General features: G+C 44.5%; 1 long non-coding RNA gene across 1 annotated transcript; it reads right to left on the reverse strand.

The window, feature by feature from the left end:
• Positions 1 to 3,873: 3,873 nt before the first annotated feature.
• LOC122173991 (uncharacterized) lies at positions 3,874 to 14,114 on the reverse strand. The gene is made up of 5 exons (XR_006175140.2): positions 13,556 to 14,114; positions 10,710 to 10,832; positions 10,352 to 10,422; positions 6,034 to 6,174; positions 3,874 to 5,267 (listed from the first exon to the last, which is right to left on the reverse strand). It is a non-coding gene; the product is annotated as an uncharacterized LOC122173991 (long non-coding RNA).
• Positions 14,115 to 19,620: the final 5,506 nt, after the last annotated feature.

The following is a 19,620-nucleotide window of genomic DNA, read 5'->3' on the forward strand; positions in this document are numbered from 1 at the left end:
GGATCACATGCAATTTAAGCACAAATGTATGCATGACACCTGAAAAACATCTGCACATCCTAATCCTCATCTTGCTTGTGCTAAACATTCCTCATGTCCACTGAATTAGTTTAAGTTGAAGGCTAGTGAGTAGTTCACCAAATTGGGCCCTAAGAAAGAGGATGATAATAATGCCAAAATTAAAGCACGTGACTCTTAGCACCTAGAACCATGATAGGTGAATAGCCACCACATTCCAGTGAGGAATGAGTCAAGAATCCTATTGCATGATAACATATAAGCTTGTGGACCTAACATCTATTTGAAAAGCTCAAGAACCTTGGCCCCACCAAGCAGACTTAAGATTGGTTTAAGAGGCCAGTTGAAGATGTACAGCAGTACACCTCAACCCACCAGCAACCCAAGTGTAGGAGGTATGTCAGGAGTATGACCAAGGGAAAGAAGGCATCGCTGGAGCACTGTTGTGTTCTAGAAATCCCCAACTTCTGCAAAGGCCCCTTAGGGTCCATTGTAGCCAGACACAAACTAGAGCAGCCTTAGGGCTGTTTGAAATGGAGGCTGAACCAGGATCAAGCCAATTCCAGGATCAAGGGGTTCAAAATTGGTGTACAGGCCACTTTGCGCTTCCTCCTCTGTCAGGTCCTGCATGCACTAGAACTTGGTCAGGCTCAAGGATATAGCCCTTTGTAAGCAAAATTTAGCATATGCATTTCCATTAGGTTGACACATTTGTGGCCTTCATGAAAAAAAGGCAGTCACTTATGACAACAGTATAAGCTGAATAGAGCATCTGTACACAAAGCAAGCAATAGGGTTTGTTCCTCTGGAACAAATTCTCTACTGAGTTTCACTAGTCAATGGACTTTCGTGGTGTGAAAATGGAATTAAGTCCTCCATGTCCTGAAAAGGTGATAATGATCTGGAACACTTGGTTTCAGGTAGCTCTTTACCAGGCACAGTATTCCGATCCCCATAGTGATCTTTAGAGAAAATGAGTTGGACATTACATTGGATATTTTGCACCATCTAACATTTAGTTCATTGATAACATACAGAACCACTAATGCAACTGATCACAAACTTGACTCTTGTTCCATCTCCTCTTATCTGACCAACAGTTGGATTGTAGATACTCTACATTGGACTTAATATACAACAAAAATAATTTTATGTGGGAAAGCAACTAGAAATGGCATGTTACAAAACCGATTTACTAAAATAACAAAGTCATTAGATAATGGACAAATTCAGAGTGCCAAAATGAAGTGGTATCATGATGGACAACAGATTTTTGCTGTTCCATCTCTTTGATCCTCTCCAAGCTACCATAGGACTTAACATTGTGCACAGTCTCATAAACATCTCTCATGATGAATCATTCACCCAATGGATCCCATCAGACACCCTGTTTGTCCTAATCTATTTAATGTCATCCAAATAGTCAGCATAAATCTATCTTGATTTGTTTTACCAAAACCCTTTATCATTACAAATATCTTTATAGATCCACACCAAAATCCTTTACTTAGCAAGAGTAAGATCCAACCTCTCACAAATACAGCAGGCCTTATTTACATTGAAAATTAGTTGATGCCAGATTTTGATGCCTATGAATTAAATTGATTGTTCATCAGATCTAACTATGTGTGTCTGGTCCCTTCTTGAGATCTGATTACTGGGTGCGTCTGTGGACTTGGCACACTAACCTGTTTCTCTTTATATACTGTAGCCATGCTCTGGATTTATGACTTCATACAGTTTTCTACAATCACCCCTAAATCCTATGTCAGCTCTAAATTTATTCTAGTTAGTATATGCTACTTATTTTACTATATTACTCAGCTATTTTACATTTACTACATCAAATGCATTTTCCTTATATTAGCCTAATCTAAATCTTTCCAATCAGACTGCATTAGTCCACTTTATTTATGAGACCTACTATAACAACCTTATTGTTCATTTCCTTCCAGCTTGAGAGGTTTGTAGGAACCTGTCCCACCCATTGTTTCCTCTTTTTCAGCCTATTTTTAACAACCAACCACTTTGCCCCCAATACAGATTCCCATTAGCATTAGCAGATAATCTCCAATAGGGAATCTTACCCCTTGCTTTTCAGAGCTCATTTTTACTGAAAAAAGAAGAACAGGAGTACTTGTGGCACCTTAGAGACTAACAAATTTATTAGAGCATAAGCTTTCATGGACTACAGCCCACTTCTTCGGATGCATTTTTACTGAGTCATGCAGATACATATCTCAGCTTCTTTGGAAAAGTCTACTCCAGTTCTTACTATTTTAGATTCGAATCACATTTTTATAGCTAACACAATATAGCCTATGAAGGTGTTCCATGACAAGGAATGCCACATTGCGCATTCTGCCATCTGCCATTGGGACACACTGCCCTCCCTTACAGCCTGATCATGATTTTGGCCCTGATCCAGCAAGATATTTAAGAACTTAATTTTAAGCACTTGAGAAGGCCCACTGATGACAATTATTATTCATGTGCTTAAAATTAGGCATGTGCTTAAGTCCTTTGCCTTTAGGATAATTAGTTTAAAATCTATCAATCTTACGTTAATTGTTACAACAAAAGCAACTTTGCAGATCTCAAAAAGATGTTTTTGTAAGTTTTAATATACTTCCATTTCTAGTCACGCTTGTTTTCAATCAGGCCCTCCTTAAAAGTTGAATGTGGACCTCTGTTAACTTATTGAATGAAATTCTAAAAAATTACATGGAGTTTGCAAACAATGGTTGGACAAGTTTTGTGCCCATTAACCTCCTTAATGCCTTTCTCCACTATTAGCTGTGTCTGTGCAAATGAGACTTCCCAAAGTAATTCTTCTTCATGGAATCTCCGAAAATTCTTTCTAATATTTTCTGAGTTGAACTTTAAAACATAAACTGGTCTGTAATTCCCCACCCTGTATGCCTGAAGTGCATTCCCCACCTTTGTTCATTCTGTTGACAAAATGCATTTTGTCAAACCTCTCACTTCAGACTGTTCAGTCAATGAAACTGAAAGACATTTCAGCACATTTTTATCAACAGAATGTAATTTTGTTCAAATCATGCTGTCAACAGGAAGCAATGCCAAAAGAAAGAAAGAGTCCAGACTAATTTTGTCCATAAAAAATACATTCGTTTGCTTTATTTTGTACATGTGAACAAAATGGAAATATCAAAACTTCATCTGTGGACAAAATGAAGATTGATCCATTCATTGGTAAATGAAATGCTGTTAGGTGGAAAAATGTTAACATTGCAAAGGACATCCGAGGTGCTGAGTCAGAAGAATTTTCCAGAATTTAATAGAGCCGTGCACCTTTAACTGTTTTCCTTGTAACGGTGAAATGCCACCTGAAGTATTAAATCCATGCTGGGAAAATATTCAGTGATGGGCAACTCAGATACAGAAAAGCTGGTTGAGCTAAAGGCAAACACAGATGTTATTTCATTTTCCAGATGATGAATGGATTTTGTTACTCTGCAGGTGCAGGTCGGTTGCATGAAAGCGATTTTGTTTGGCTAGTGCTCCCCGCTCGCTGAAGTCCATCAGGGCCTCATACTGTTCTGTTCTTTTCAGACACGATCAGCTGTCATTTTTGTCACTTTTGTTGCCATGACTCCTGCCTCTTCAATCCTCACCCAGGGGCAGCAGGTTTGTATAGTTTTTGCTGGTGCCCAGAACGGGTCCAAGTCCCGCCACATCCCCTTCCCTCTGCCTTGTAAGCCAATATATATTTTTTTAAATAATGTAAAAATGGACTGGAAACAGTAAGCATTTAACCGTTTCCCTATATTGTACAATGTGGGGAGGTGTGGGGGGATGAGGGCTCTGGGAGGGGGCTAGGGATGAGGGGTTTGGAAGGGGGCTGAGGGCTAGGGCAGAGGGTTGGGGTGGTGCTGGCTCTGGCTGAGGGTGAGGGCTCTGGCTGGGGCTGGGGATGAGAGGTTTGGGAGGGGCTCAGGGCTGGGGCAGAGGGTTGGGGTGCAGGGGTGAGGACTGCGGGGTGGGGCCAGGAATGAGGGGTTCACGGTGCAGGAGCAGGCTCAGGGCTGGGGCAGAGGGTTAGGGTCCGGGAGGGCGAGGGCTCTGGGGTGGGGCCAGGGATGAGGAATTTGTGATATAGGCTGCCCTGGGGCTGGGGCCAGAGAGAAGGACTCCCCCCAGCCCTCTCCCCCCCCCCGGCAGCACACTCACCCTGCACCACTGTCAACGCATGTGCTCCCCTGTGGTGGGTGCCAGGGCGGGCTGCCATCACATGTGTGCCTCTTTCCTCCACAGGCGGTGGCAAGCTGCCGCTTCAGCCAGGGGCTGGCAAGGGAGCTCAGCGCAGAGTGGCAGGGCAGCTGCCCGCTGCCCAGGGTGCAGACAAGGACCTCCAATAGAGGCGCGCAGCCCTGAACATTGTTGGAGCCTGGGCACCACGGGCAGCATGGGTACTTGCTGCCCCGTCACCATCAAGAGCAGATTCACCACATTGCCCTCTGCTGACCTACTACTGTTCAGGGTTGAGCATAAGAACATAAAAGTGGCCAAACTGGATCAGACCAAAGGTCCATCCAGCCCAGCATCCCATCCTCCAACAGTGGCCAATGCCAGATGCCCCAGAGGGAATGAACAGAACAAGCAATCACCAAGTGATCCATCCCCTGTCACCCATTCCCAGCTTCTCGCAAACATAGGCTAGGGACACCATCCCTGCCCATCCTGGCTAATAGCCGTTGATAGACCTAGCCTCCATGAATTTATCTAGTTCTTTTTAGAACCTTGTTATAGTCTTGGCCTTCATAACATCCTCTGGCAAGGAGTTCCACAGGTTGACAGTGCATTGTGTGAAAAAATACTTCCTTTTGTTTGTTTTAAACCTGCTGCCTACTAATTTCATTTGGTGACCCCTAGTCACCAAAGACCCCTAGGGTTGGCATCAAGCCACTGTTGCCCACGCATCCCCTCAGCACCGAGAGTAGAGCTCAACCAGAAGTGAGAATTGGGGCCTTATTTCTCTTAATACCGGTGCCATTATTCTACTCTGAATGGAAGTTCTTTTTTAGTGTGGTAATGGTCAAGATCACCTCCTTTCTATTTTTAAAGAGTGGGTCCACATTCTGTTCTGCAACACCCCATATGCCACTTCAGTTCTCCAGTGACTTCTTAAAATTGTGGCGGGTGGTAGAGAAAGATGATGATCTCACTTGGTAGTACTAGTAAAGGGAGGTATTGCACAGAATGGCACCTTTTCATTTCGATGGGCACTGTAAAAGGAAAGATTGCAACAGTCCATCAATATTTTAGAGAAGAATTTTGGCAATGAAAAAGAGGCTCCATCATTCCATTTTGGCATGCACTGCACAGCATTAAAAATGTAACTGCTCTGAGACATAGGCCAACTCACTGACACTGAAAACTGGCAGCAAACATGTCAGAGGATCACAAAGCTGGCATGAGAGGGTTTCAATTAATGCAATTATTTTCAGGGCTTACTGGATGCCAAGTGAGATGTGTAAAGCTGGGATCAGAGATAACGACACCAGCTGGAATTGTGAGGAGGGGCTGAGGCTTGGAGATGTATCAGGTGTGGATATTTATTTGGGGGAACACTAGGGGTCTGTGGGGACTGGCTTCCTTTCTGAGGAGAACGGTTATTGGCTTGTCACTGCTATTTGTGTCTTTACTGGATTATATTCTTAATGGTGCCTCGAGAGTGCCTGGGATAGGTCGTCTTTTCGTTTGTCTATCAAAACTGAAATAAAGAAATGGAGGCGACTTGATACATCTGCTGTGGCCGAGCCCAGTAGTTGAGGTATATGGGGATGAGGTTAGAAAGGCTTTGCGTCTCTCAACAACCTGAGGATTTTTGCATTATAAGACACAGGATAACATCTAGTCCTTAAATGTGCTCTTACTGAGAGTGTCTCACTCAGCAAAACACCACATGCTGAAAAGCTAGAAGTCTACAGCTGCTTTAAGAATGGTGCAGTGGCAGGGAGTGCACTGGCCAATGTGGAAATGATTTCATACCTTTTGATAGTGGTTAAAAAGGGATTTGGTCCTTGTTTCTGTGCTGTACATATTACTAAGGTCACATTCCGGCTGCTGCCTAGTGCGGAGAAGGAAACTGAACCGGTTGTATCCAAGCAGTGGGGCCCCAAGATATTCTGTCTGGAACAAACAAATACAATTAACCAGTTACACCTTCTCCTTTAAAAAGATGCAGCCTATGCTGCCCCAAATGCCTGCTGCCTAAAAGGAGCTGGCTCATGGCAGTGGCCTGCCCCTTGAAGCTAAGCATGGCCACCTGCTTGCTGGCCTGCCCGGACTCTAGCCCTCGTGGTCTAGATTCTGGTTGGATCCTGTGCGAGTGCATTAGAGGGAGAGAGAGAGGCCCTCTGCACACTCTCCTCCCCCATACTGTGGCAGCCAGAATCTAGACCTTGGCCACACCCTGCTCAATGTATTCTTCTCTCAATGTGCATGTTGGCTGATCTCTTACCTGCATGTTACATAACTCCTTCACAGGGAAAGACTGAAAACTTATATTAACATGCACCTCCAGTACAAAGCATTAGGTTATGAGATGACACCTGGAAACCAAATGAGTAACTCTGGCTAACCCAAGGCTGGATTATATATTCACTGCTGGAATTTACCCAGATCCTCATTCAACAGGAACAATAAAATTATGGTATTGTGATCAGAAAAACATACTCTGATTGTAACCTGTGCCTGCTTGTCCATTTCTCTGCCAATTGCAGTCCATCAGCACTTTTTACTTAGAAAGAAAAAGGTAGGCAGAGAAAACAGTGAGGAGAACAGAACAGAACATTGGCGGGAGGGGGGCGTATTTCATTTTCTGCTGGAATTGCTACAAAGCAATACTTCGCAGAGTGCTGAGGGGAGATGGTGCAGCACCCACATAGACTCTAACTCCCCACAAGAAGCAGACTGGTGAGATTACATAACACTGGTGGTTCTGGGAGCCCACTCAATCGCAGCAATTGGAGGAGAGTGGGACGGTAGAGCCGGCAGACTGTGCTGTGGTGGGCAAGGAGCCTGACTGGAGGAAGGAATGCCGAGGAGCTGCAGCCTCCCTGAACCCCTGAGCAGGGGGAAGAGCATGCCAGCCCCTGGACAGTGGAGTTGTTTGAGACACTAGGGCCTGGGACTAGCATGGGGAACGATAGAGGCTGAGGCAAACCTGTGAGAAAAAGGCAGCCCGCTGAGGCCAGCTGAGATGAAGATTTGGTTATTTCATAGGGGCTTGGGCTCTGTACTAGGCTTTGCTGCAGGGATCAGGTCACTCCTGCTGCCAGAGTAGGCAAGGAAGACATTAGGGAAACTGAGGCAGGCACTGCATCAGTTCATCTGGCCATGAGAGGGTACGGTACCTTGCTACACCGGCTCACAGAGCTGAATGGGATCATGAAGTATCTGAACTACAACTCCCATGAGGCCCCCCAGTGGTATTTCTGAATAGAGATATTCTGTTTTAAACTGAAAGTTGTCTGCTGAAATTTTTCAGTTCCTGATACTTTGCTGAAAAGTCAGAGGGAAAAAAATTCCAACCTGCTCTACTTAGTATACATGTCTGCTTAAGAAAGAGAGGTCCTCCTAAGCTCTAGATCTGAAGTTGTTGTTCCTTTACAAAAGACATAAGAGTTTCCAGGTTATTTCTTCTATTCTCCCTTTCCTATAATACAAGTACTAAGGAGCAGTCCATTGCACTAAAAGGAGACTAATCCAAAACCAACATAAGGAAATACTCTCTCTCTCTCTCTCACCATGTCATCATCAAGACCAAGAGTTGTGCAGGATTCAAAAAGGGACTAGACCTTTATATGGATAAAAAGAATATTCAGTGTTATACCAGAAGTTATTATATTATATTACAATATCAAATGTGAAAAAAACCCAGAGTTTTAGAAGGCCTTATTCAAAGCATAACCCAACTTTTCACTCTTGTAGATTAGGAGGAATGTTCTCTGGGAGCAATTTATCTAGAACCACCTAGTTTTTATTGTACCTTCCTCTGAAACATCTGGTACTGGCCTCTGTCAGTAACATGATACGGGACTAGATGGACACTGGTCTGATCCAACAGACCATATTTGACCATAGACCTAGGGTTACCATATTTCCACAATCAAAAAAGAGGACATGGGGGGGGAGCCCCACTCTAGCCCATGCCCCCGCCCTGCCCCGCCCCCATCCACTCCCTCCCACTTCCCACCCCCTGACTGCCCCCCTCAGAACCCCCAACCCCCCTCTGCTCCTTGTCCCCTGACTGCTCCCTCCTGGGACCCCTGCCACTAACTGCCCTCCAGAACCCCACCCCCTACCTAAGCCTCCCTGTTCCTTGTCCCCTAACTGCCCCCTCCTAAACCCCCCCCCACCCTAACTGCCCCCCTAGGACCCTACCTGTACCCTGACTGCCCAAAACCTTATCCACACCCCCAGACAGACCCCCCCCCCAAACTCCTGACCCATCCAACCCTGCTCCCTGTCTCTTGATTGTCCCCTCCAGAACCTCCCTGCCCCTTCTCCGACCCCCTGGCCCCCTTACCGTGCCGCTCAGAGTGCTGTGGAGCGGCGCGCTGGGCAGCAGGGGAGGGTGAGCAGCGGGAGGAGCTCCAGACTGCTGGAGCCCGATGCGAACGGCCAGCCGGCGATCTGCGAATGCGGGGTGGGGAGGAGAGGGATTTCAAGCTGCAGGAGAGAGAAGGGCGAAGCGGAGGAGGGGCTCTGGCTGCCAGAGCCCTGTGCAAGTGGCAGGATCCGGCCAGCTGCCCTGTCAGCGGGGGAAGTCCGGACATTTACAAATTCCCCCCGGACGCTATTTTTAACTCAAAAAAGCCGGACATGTCCAGGAGAATCCGGACAATGGTAACCCTACAATAGACCAAGACCGATCTTCCTTTTTTCCTTTTTAAGATGTATTATAAATACCAAAGTTAACATACAGTGTGCAAAATATGCTGTTTAATTTCCATGGTCGATATTTTGGAAGAGGAATCATATTTAGTATAAGAGGAAAAAACCCAGAAATGGCTATAGTAAAAGTTGGAGGTGCCCCTGGACAATGCTGAATGCTCAGAACTTTCTGGAAAATGCTCCAGATCAAAGTCTTTATATCCCCATTTACTGTCCTCTTGTTAACTCCACACCTGTCTGTGGAGTGGGAATAAAATGATGTGAATTACAGCAGCTCAGGTTCTGTGCAAAAGTAGCACATATTGGTTTGGTTTTTTAACAGATGTCACCACATTTCCCAAGCAGGTCCAAATTCTGGCTCATTCCATTTCCCCTCAAAATGACAGCAGGAATTTGCGCTAAGGTTCTAATCAGGATAGCCTGGGAGTGGCTGTGTGCCCACCTGCACAGCTAACTCACACCAGCAGCATGAGTAATCAGGTTACCCAAGGGAGCATATGGGCCACAGACACACAATGCATGACTCTAAGCTCTTCCCAGAGCAGCTCAATGTGCAACAGACCTGCAGAGAACAAACAGAAAGTGGACTCTGTGGCGTGTAAGGGTACTAAGATTGGAGCCACAATTTGCTCCTGGCAACAGTATTTGTATATATATATATATATACCCTGTTTCCCGAAAATAAGACAGTGTCTTATATTAATTTTTGCTCCCAAAGATGCGCTAGGTCTTATTTTCAGGGGATATCTTATTTTTCAGAAATGAAAAATGCCTTATTATCGGTGGATGCCTTATTATCGGGGAGGTCTTATTATCGGGGGGATGCCTTATATTACAACGAGAGGCAAAACTGTAAGTAGGCCTTATTTTCGGAGGATGTCTTATTTTCGGGGAAACAGGGTATATATATGCACTTACTCCATACCAGGATTTGTCCCATAAATTGTAAAAATTGGCCATGTTTGGAGACAGATTTATAAAGTTCACAGTGGGCCACCTTAGCTCTCAGTCACACCAGCATAAATCTGGAGTAACTGCTATGAAGTCAGTGGGGTTACACAGAATTTGCAGAGAATTGGGACCTTGTGGGTTTAAAGTGATTTAATGGATGCTGTACTTAAGCTACCTGCAAACCTTTTAAATGATTAAGGCATGAGAAAACATTGATTAATTTTCCTCCAAAGAAGAGAGCTTGGGAAGCATTCATAGATTTTGTTGTTTACATTGATGCTTTTGAGGTCTGTTATCTTTTTTTTTTTCTTCCCAGAATCGGTTCTGCTAATTGCTATTCAGGCTGTGAGATTCATTTCATTGAGATGCAGTTCAGAGGAAAACCTTACTGGGATTATTACCCACCTGAAAAGATCTGCAGCTGAATTCAAAGATAGACTTCAAACCTCAGACTTACTTCAAATATAATTCCACTTCTCATGCCCTGGCAGTTAGTTCCAACGCTGATATTGCATCAATCTTGATAATCTACAAAAAAAAAAACCCAGTGCCTTTCAGCCCTTAAACCACCTGTACACTAAGTTATTTCTTCTAAAAACAAATCTGGAGCAGGTATCTGCTAGAGCAGGGAAATCAGCAAAAGCTTGGCCTCTCTGCTCTCACTTGAACAGCTGGCATTCCAGGAAAGACGCCAATAAAGGACTCTGGGGGCTATTTTTGCCAAGTGAAGTTTTTATTTTGTGTAGTTACGTGACTGAATGCAACATGGATCTTTAGGGTTCAGAAATGAGAAAGGAAAATGGAAGTTTACCTACCTGCTGCAAGCTTGTTGTTGTTGTTGCTGCTTTCCCTTCAATTTTCTCTAAGATCCAGGGCCAAATTCTCTGAAGCAGCAAAGTCAGCCTTCAGTGTCTAAGCTGAGGTTGATTATGTTCACACTGTTAAATAAATAAATGGAGATATCCTATCTCCTAGAATGGGAAGGGACCTTGAGAGGTCATCAAGACCAGCCCCCTGCCTTCACTAGCAGGACCAAGTACTGATTTTTGCCACATATCCCTAAGCGGTCCCCTTAAGAATTGAACTTATAACCCTGGGTTTAGCAGGCCAATGCTCAAACCACTGAGCTATCCCTCCCCCCTATATTTTTATTGCCACTGGATGAACCTGGAATGAAACAAATCAAATCAAAATTAAAATCCCAAGGCTACATTGCGCCTCTTGCAACTGAGCTCATCTGGGGAATTGGCAAGAAGGAGGGAGATGCACCATCCCAGTAGGCAGGATAACTTACACCTTTGAAATACAATATACCTCCCGGGCCCTAGGCGAAGCATCTCTCACTACACCTGCATAATGCACTCCTCAGCACAGTCATTGCATGAAGGTGGGAAGCAAACCACGCTATGGTCACATACATGCCTCACCCAGATAGGTCCCATCATGAACTGCTAGCGGTGTTAGCACCTCAGCCCTCACACTCTGTCTTGCACATGGAGCCAGATTAAGCCTGCTCCTAATGCATCCACTAGGGTTACCATATTTAACAAATTAAAAAAGAGGACCCTCCACAGGGCCCTGGCCCCGCCCATATCCCACCCCCAGCCCTGCCCCAACTCCACCCTTCCCCACCCCAACCCCGCCCTAACTCTGCCCCCTCCTCCCTCCCACTCCCAGCCACGCGAAAAGGGCTGCCGAGCTCTACTGGCTTCACGGTTTGCCGGGCAGCCCCCAGACCCTTCGCCCCCGGCTAGCGCTTCCCCAGCGCAGCTGGAGCCCGGGAGGGGAAGCGCCCAGCCGGGGGCGCAGGGTCTGGAGGCTGCCCAGCAAACCGTGAAGCCGGTAGCGCTTGGGCTTCGGGCAGCCCCTATGCCTCCGGACCCTGCACCCCCGGCTGGCACTTCCCCTCCCAGGCTCCGGCGGCGCAGGGTCCAGAGGCATGGGGGCTGCCTGAAGCCGGTAGCGCTCGGCTCTTAAACAGAGCCGAAGAGTCGGGGGAGGAGCAGAGCTGCCGCGGCCGGAGGCTCTGCTCCTCCCCTGACTCTTCGGCTCTGTTTAAGAGCCGAGCTGCCCCAGCGCTACCGGCTTCAGGCAGCCCCCATGCCTCCGGACCCTGCGCCGCCGGAGCCCGGGAGGGGAAGTGCCCGGCCGGCGGCTGGGGTCCGGAGGCAAGGGGGCTGCTTGAGGCCCATAGCGCTCGGGCAGCTCGGCTCTGAAACTGAGCCGAAGAGTCAGGGGAGGAGCAGAGCCGCCGTGGGAGGGGAAGTGCCCGGCCGGCATTTTCCCAGACATGTTTGGCTTTTTGGCAATTCCCCCGGACAGGGGTTTGATTGCCGAAAAGCCGGACATGTCCGGGAAAAACGGACGTATGGTAACCCTAGCATCCACCCAGTAATGAGGCATAATTCAGCCAATGGCTGTATCTGTCCAGGGTGCAAGCCCTGCATGCTTTGAAGTTACCTGGCACAGTGTAACTTTTGCAATGCTGTGTTTGCAATGCCTTTCTCAGACAAGTGGAATACGTTCATTTGAGCCAAGTTTTAGTGTAGACGCGGTTCTTTCTCAAAACTGCACAATGGATTTTCAATGTAACACTAAAGGTAACTGTTTCTAATACACCTAGTCATCCAGAAAAAGCACAGCACCATTAAACTGACTGATCCCTGAAAGAACTTTTTCCAACATGGTTTTAGTGAAAGCAATTTGTGGAGAAAGATATTTAACTTGTCTACTCTTCCAGCGTGAACGACAGTTTCTGGTTTATGTGATTTTTGTATTTTATGTAGCCCATTTCCTTGCATGGATTTAAAAATAATTAATGTAGATAAACAGGTAATGTGATCTAATGGTCTGAATCAGAATTACTTGAATTCCAGTCCTAACAGTGCCATGTGCTTGCTGTGTGGCCTTTTGAAAGTCACTTAACCTCTGAGCCTCAGATTCTTCATGTATAAAATGAGGAGCAATACTTACATTGTAGAGATGTGGGGTTAATTAGCTAATGTCTGCAAAGACGTTCTGAAGATGTAAAGCTCTAGCTAATTGATAAGTATTATTAGGTACATGCACAATTACAAAAGAAGTTGGGTTTTTTTCCTTGAACTTTATAAAATGGTGGTGCTGCCTCTACAAAATTGTACTTTGCCCCTCAACGTGTTGCACTATTAGTGCAGCAAAAAGTTCATAAGAAGAGCTCCTACAAAAGCCTTTGAAAATGACAGTCTGATTACCCTCCCAATTGTCAAAGAATCGTTCTGGTTTGTGCATACACAACAGTTTTGTGTGACAGTAGCTACAAGCTCCGTCTGCTCAGTGTTCAAGGTCGGGAGCTGGGGTGAAGAAATAGCAAGATCCCATTCCCAGCAGCCTAAAAAGTAAATATTGATTGCAAAAGCGCAGAAGTGGTTGAGTATGTGTGAAAGAGAGAGTCCTTCCCTGCGTATAAATCTGATGAGACAAACACAACTGCAAAAAGGAGTTTTTAAACTCCGTCTGTTCTCAGGCAAAGGTCATTTTATAATTTCAAAAGCCGCATGAAAGTGATTGAAAAAATCCAGAGAATGTGCATTCAGAGCAAAATTAAAATTCAAACATAAAATCAGAAGGGGGGGGGATTATAAAGTGCTCCTCAGGAGAGCACGCAAGAAAAAGAAAACTCTACCTGCTGTGGAGGTTTTGAAACAGAAGGCTCCTTCCACCCACTTTCCCTGCCACAAAGTCTCAAACCAGCAGATGCTAAAAAAACAGACATTCGTTTTAAAATCTCTTGTCACTTCTCTTTTGCATTTTAAACACTTTCCCTACCCGGAGCCAATCTGCATTTCCCAGAAGCTGGTGTGTAGCTGGTTCAACTTTGCAAAAGGTCCAGCTGCATGGAGTACAATGCAGCATCCAGGCCGAGGTGCAAAGGATATCCGGTCCTTATGATCCCTGGAACATACTGTAACTCCCTGTTGTGAGTGTGCCCAAAAAGGAAAGACCGGGGCTACAAGAGTGAAAAGTGAAGAGGAGTCACCTACTGGAGGAAGAAAAGAGCATGATGCAACAAGCAGCTGCATGAGAAGACGAGAGATATGACAGCCCTGGGAAGCACCGGGGTTAGGAAATGCTGGTGAAAATAGCATAGCAGCTGGAGGTACTCCCACATTTCAGATCAAACCAAAAAGCGGTGAGCCAGGATAGACAGAAGGAGGGCAGCTCTGTAGCTATGAGACTGGGAGGCCATAGAGCAGAAGGGTGAGGAATAGGCCAATGTACTGCATGAATAGTAAGAGATTAAGGAACTCCATTAGGGCTGTAAAGTCTGGGAATCACAGTGGTGAGAATCTTCACATACTGTACCACAGTTCAAAGGATAAAAATAAATATTTATTTTTATTTTATTTAAAGGATCTGTGACTAGTGCTAGGGCAATGGCCATCTGGACACAAGAAATTGGTCTAGTGAGCTCCTGTTCACCCATTTTAGTGGAGTCCAGCCAGGATTAACACCAACGAATAATTTTTCTTTATACAATCATTCATTTTAGGTTTCATAAATAACACTTTGCATTCTTAAAATGGTGTGCTTGCATTCATTCATTCATGAGCCAGCTCTGAATTCTTTGTCAGCTAGGTAAATATCCTAGTTATGTACAGGTGGATAAACAGAGAGCTTAGCCTGTGACATGCAGCCCACACGCCAGGTCATTTGCAGAGCCTGGATTAGAACGCAAGAATTGCTGGCCTCCAGACCCGCTCCCAGTCCCGGAGTCTGACTCCCAGTCCCTCAGACTAATGCTCCACATTCAAATGCCAAGTGAGCCAATGTTTTTACTCCAAAAGAAGGGCCCTATAAAATAGGGCATTGAAAGAGAGTCATATAAAAATAAAGCCAAGCCCATGCTTTTTTCCCCCATTCTTTTTGTGTCTTTCTTGTTTCCTGTTGCCATGCCATTCCCCATGACGGATACAAAGGAAAGTGCCTTCTCAAGCAAGAAAATTAGATTATTCAAAGAGCCTCTCTGTCTTGCATATTTATTGTGATAGGCCTTGTTAGAAGTGTTTGACAACAACTCAATTATCTGCAATGAATAGAGGCAGGATAGGCAGGCAATTATCCACTTTATCCATGTGAGATACACTCATATTCAAATCCAAGTTCAGAGAGATCCACATTCTTTCCAAACCTTTTTGCATATTTCTAATTACCAGCTTCAATTTAGCAGGATGGTTATGACTCCAATGAAGGTTCTTTGGAATAGCTGAGTACTTGGTTTGAAGCCAGCAAGGGATTGTCTCATTTCACATTGACACTCTAATGCGTAGTTTTTGGACTGTTTGGATTAAATTTTGAAAAGCAGCCCCCAAAATGGTGCATGTAAATAAGCATGTGCAATTAATGGCAAACTGCAAAGCCTGCATTTTCATGTACAAACCAAATACTTAAGATCTAATTAGCAGCTCTGCAATACCCGCAAATGTCATTTCCTATTACTAACAGTATTCTTCTGTAGTGTCTACAGTAATAAGCAAACATGCTGCATGTTGCAATAGCAAACTTGCTGTGTTTCAGAGTGTGACCGGGGTCCTAGTGGGGAACCAGCTATGGTCACTCAATTGGAGTGAACTGTAAAGAATGGGGCAGACAATCCCCATAAAGCTGGTGGATATTCCAATACTTAGGGTACGTCTATACTTACCCGCTGGTTCGGCGGCAAGCAATCGATCTTCTGGGATCGATTTATCGCGTCTTGTCTAGACGCGATAAATCGATCCCGGAAGTGCTCACCGTCGACGCCAGTAATCCTACTCTGCAAGAGGAGTAGGTGGAGTCAACGGGGGAGCCTGCCTGCCGCGTGTGGACCCGCGGTAAGTACCTTTAAGTTTGAACTAAGATACTTTGACTTCAGCTACGTTATTCACGTAGCTGAAGTTGCGTATCTTAGTTCGAACTGGGGGCTTAGTGTGGACCAGCCCTTAGATTTACCGAGCCAGGATGAAACAGCTTCTTTATTACCTTACTGGTTACTCAGAAGTCCAAACAACACAGTTCCCTTAAAGTGATCCAGCCTCAGACCTCCATTCAGGTGAGGTACCCACATCAAATATGATGAAAATTTCTGTAAATCTTATTTTGTCATATATATTTTTTTAAACTGGAAGGACCCCGAAAGGTCATTGAGTCCAGCCCCCTGCCTTCACTAGCAGGATTAAGTACTGATTTTGCCCCAGATCCCTAAGTGGCCCCCTTAGGAACTCACAACCCTGGGTTTAGCAGGCCAATGCTCAAACCACTGAGCTATCCCTCCCTCCCTTCCTCCTTATATAAAAGAAAAGGTTCTACCAATCCCAAAGGATCGGACACATTACCTCCCAGGTTATTGAATATTCCAGATCTTACCCAAATATACACTACAGCCAATTCTTATTAACTAAACTAACATTTATTTAAAAATAAAAGAGAGAGTATGGTTAAAAGATCAATATACATACAAACATGAGTTCAATTCACTTAGGTGAGCTTTGTAGTTGCAAAGAGTTCTTTTAGAAATAGTTCATAGGTTATAGTCCAATGTCCAGATATCATATTCAGGGCATACCAGCATAACTGGGACCTCAGTCTTGAGACTCAGGGCTTTTCTTCACTTACCGGAGGATCGACGCTGAGGCGATCAATGCATCGGCGGTCGATTTAGTGGGTCTAGTGAAGGCTTCATCAGGGGATATAGCGGGTCTAGTGAAGACCCGCTAAATCAACCGCCGATCGCTCTCCCATTGACTCCTGTACTCCACCTGATCGAGAAGAGTAAGGGAAGTCAACGGGAGAGCATCTCCTGTCGACCTCGCGTAGTGTGGACCCCACGGTATGTAGATCTAAGCTACGTCGATTTGAGTTACTCTATTCACGTTTAAATGATAGGATGTTCCTTTGACCTCTGAATGATCAGAATACAGCATAGACAGGGACTGTTGATTACATTGTCGACCCTACTCATACATATGTAAATACACAAAAACACAAACATTATCTCCCCACATGTCTTTTGAGGGTTATTTATTTTGCAGGTTGTTTAACCCTTTCTAGCCATGCGTCACAGAAAGATTACTTTAAATCCAGCAGGGTTTGTTTGTTTTTATAAGAGCTTGCACATGGGAATATCAGTTTGTTCCATATGCAAAACTGCAATCACAGTGCAAGAGACCAAGTTAGGTCCCCTCTGAATACGAGGCCCTTTTTCACCCCTTATTAATGAATCATTCAGGATATTCTGGCCCCAGTTCTTTACAGTGTTGCCATCTCTCATGATTTGATTACAAGTCTCACTTTGTATGATGATTTTCTTAAAGTCCCAGCTTCTGGAAGCATGTGATTAGGTGAGACTCTCAGCTTCCATTTCTTAATTAGGTAAGTTTTTAACCTTTATGGTTGGGAAGAAAAGCTTGAAAACATCACCCAAGTGTAACCTTCAAAATCTAGGAGGCAAATAAAAAGAATCCCAAGTTATGATTTTTAAGTCAGTATCATGATTTGGCAGAGAAGGGGGTTTCCTGGTGATTTTTGAATGCCTGGGTAGGCAACACCAGTTCCTTGATTTCAATAGAGTTACTCCGGATAGACACTGGTGTAATGGAGTGCAGAACTTGGCCCACTGGCTCTCTTGTCAATTCAGGAAATTTCTAATTTCCATCCTTTTTGCACCCAACCCTTTGTGTCTCACTCTCTTCCTCATCTCAGATCTTCTTCCCTTTTTATTTCGTGCTCTAGATTGTTTCTCATTATCCCCGTGTTGAAAACTAACCTTTTTAAAGAGGTATTTCCTTACTGATGTGACACTGTCATGGTTTTATGGTACTGCAGAATGATTTTATTGTATCTGTTTAATGTTTTACAGCATCTCAAGAACCGTGTGACACACTCAGTGCCACAAGGAGACATTCTGCACCCCATATTTGCCATAGTGATATAATTATGATATGTTATGTACAAGGTATGCCTCCTGATATATCATTCTAAAAGTCTTAATCTGTTGAACATTAATATCCTGTTAAGTTGTATGTGCTATCATTGAAGTTAGGAAGTTTTGCTATGTATGTGCTACTGAAACATGTTGTGAGGTTGGGAACACCCACAAGCAGCCTTTCAGGTTCAATAATAAAATGGCCAAACAATGTTGATGGCCTATTGAGGAAATACACACACTCACGAGGATTATCCCAGGAACTGGATACAATTGAAACCTCTCAGAAGTAGCACTACACAATGGGAACTGATTGACCCAGGTCACAGCAAAAGATCTTTCCAGCAAGCTGGAAGAAGATATAAAAGGGGGAAGTGACATCATGACTGGGCCTCACTCCCTCTACAGCTCAACACCTGAAAACACCTGAGAAAAAAAACTGAACTGGGGGAAGTGCTGGTCCCAGGCTGGAAGAGAGGATTCCAGCCTGTTTATAAAACATCTACAAACTGCTGTACTAGCTAAAAGGGTGAGACACTGATTCAAATCCTATCTAGTATATTAGGCTTAGATTGTGTTTTTGTTTATTTGCTAGGTAATCTACATGCATCTAACAAAGTGGGTATTCACCCACGAAAGCTTATGCTCCAATAGGTCTGTTAGTCTATAAGGTGCCACAGGACTCTTTGTCGCTTTTTACAGATTCAAACTAACACGGCTATCCCTCTGCTACTTTGATCTTTTTGCTATCACTTATAATCACCTAAAATCTATCTTTCTGTAGTTAATAAATCTATTTTATATTTTTTACCTAAAACAGTGTGGTTTGAGTGAAGTGCTTGGGGAAAAATCTCAGCTCAGTTAACAAAGGCTTTGTGCATATTCCTCTCCACATCAAGGGAGGGGGCGGACTGGGTAATAACTAATATATACTGGTCAGGTTTTTGACCAGGGCAGGGCGGCATAGCTCCAGGGTCCTAGGCTGGGGGTATTTTGGCTGAAGCCTCTCTATTGTTGGTTCATGCAGTGGCTCATAGAGCATTCATGAACACAGCTGGGTATGGCCCCTGCCTGTGGATGTTGGTGGGAGTGAAAGCTTGGAGGGCTTTGCAGCTTGTCACAATGTCGCAGTGTGAGAGGCAACCCAGATTGGTAAAACAGAGGGCTCGGCTGTACTCCAGTTCCAGGTGGCACCCTGGAGGGGGACCCATCACACCATGGTTGGGGGACATTTTAAGAATTAAGATCCTGAAGATAGCCCCTAAATGTGGTCATGTTCCTTATTAATATTTAGTGATAGTCTAATAGTTACTATCCCAGAATTTCAATGTGTACAGACCAGTCAGGATCTATATTTGCATATTTGTCCAATAGCATTATGGGTACTGTTGGCTTATATTATTTAATGTGTTTGTTTTGATTGTACATATTTCATCTGCTTTGGGATTTCAGTTATTTGGACTAGATTAATATTTAATGTTACATGTACTTAAAATAAGAGTCAAGTCAAAGTCAAGGCTTTTGGTAACTCTAACTGCAACAGTGGCCTCTGGATAAAATCTGGCTCAATCTGAAAGGTTTTAATTTCTTATGCACAGGGAAGAATGGAGCCGTATTAGTTCTGGCTGATCCATGACCATTTGGATATCGTTCTGGCTAATGCTGTGGTACAGAAGGACTACATAAGTGAAAGAGCTTTGTACAAATCTTGATTTACTGAGATAAAGAACTCTTCAAAATGTAAAGGAGTAAATCTCTGCTGGAATAATAAAACAGATCATTCTATC

This window comes from Chrysemys picta, chromosome 10 (assembly GCF_011386835.1).
Source record: "Chrysemys picta bellii isolate R12L10 chromosome 10, ASM1138683v2, whole genome shotgun sequence".
In the NCBI taxonomy this organism is placed as follows: domain Eukaryota; kingdom Metazoa; phylum Chordata; order Testudines; family Emydidae; genus Chrysemys; species Chrysemys picta.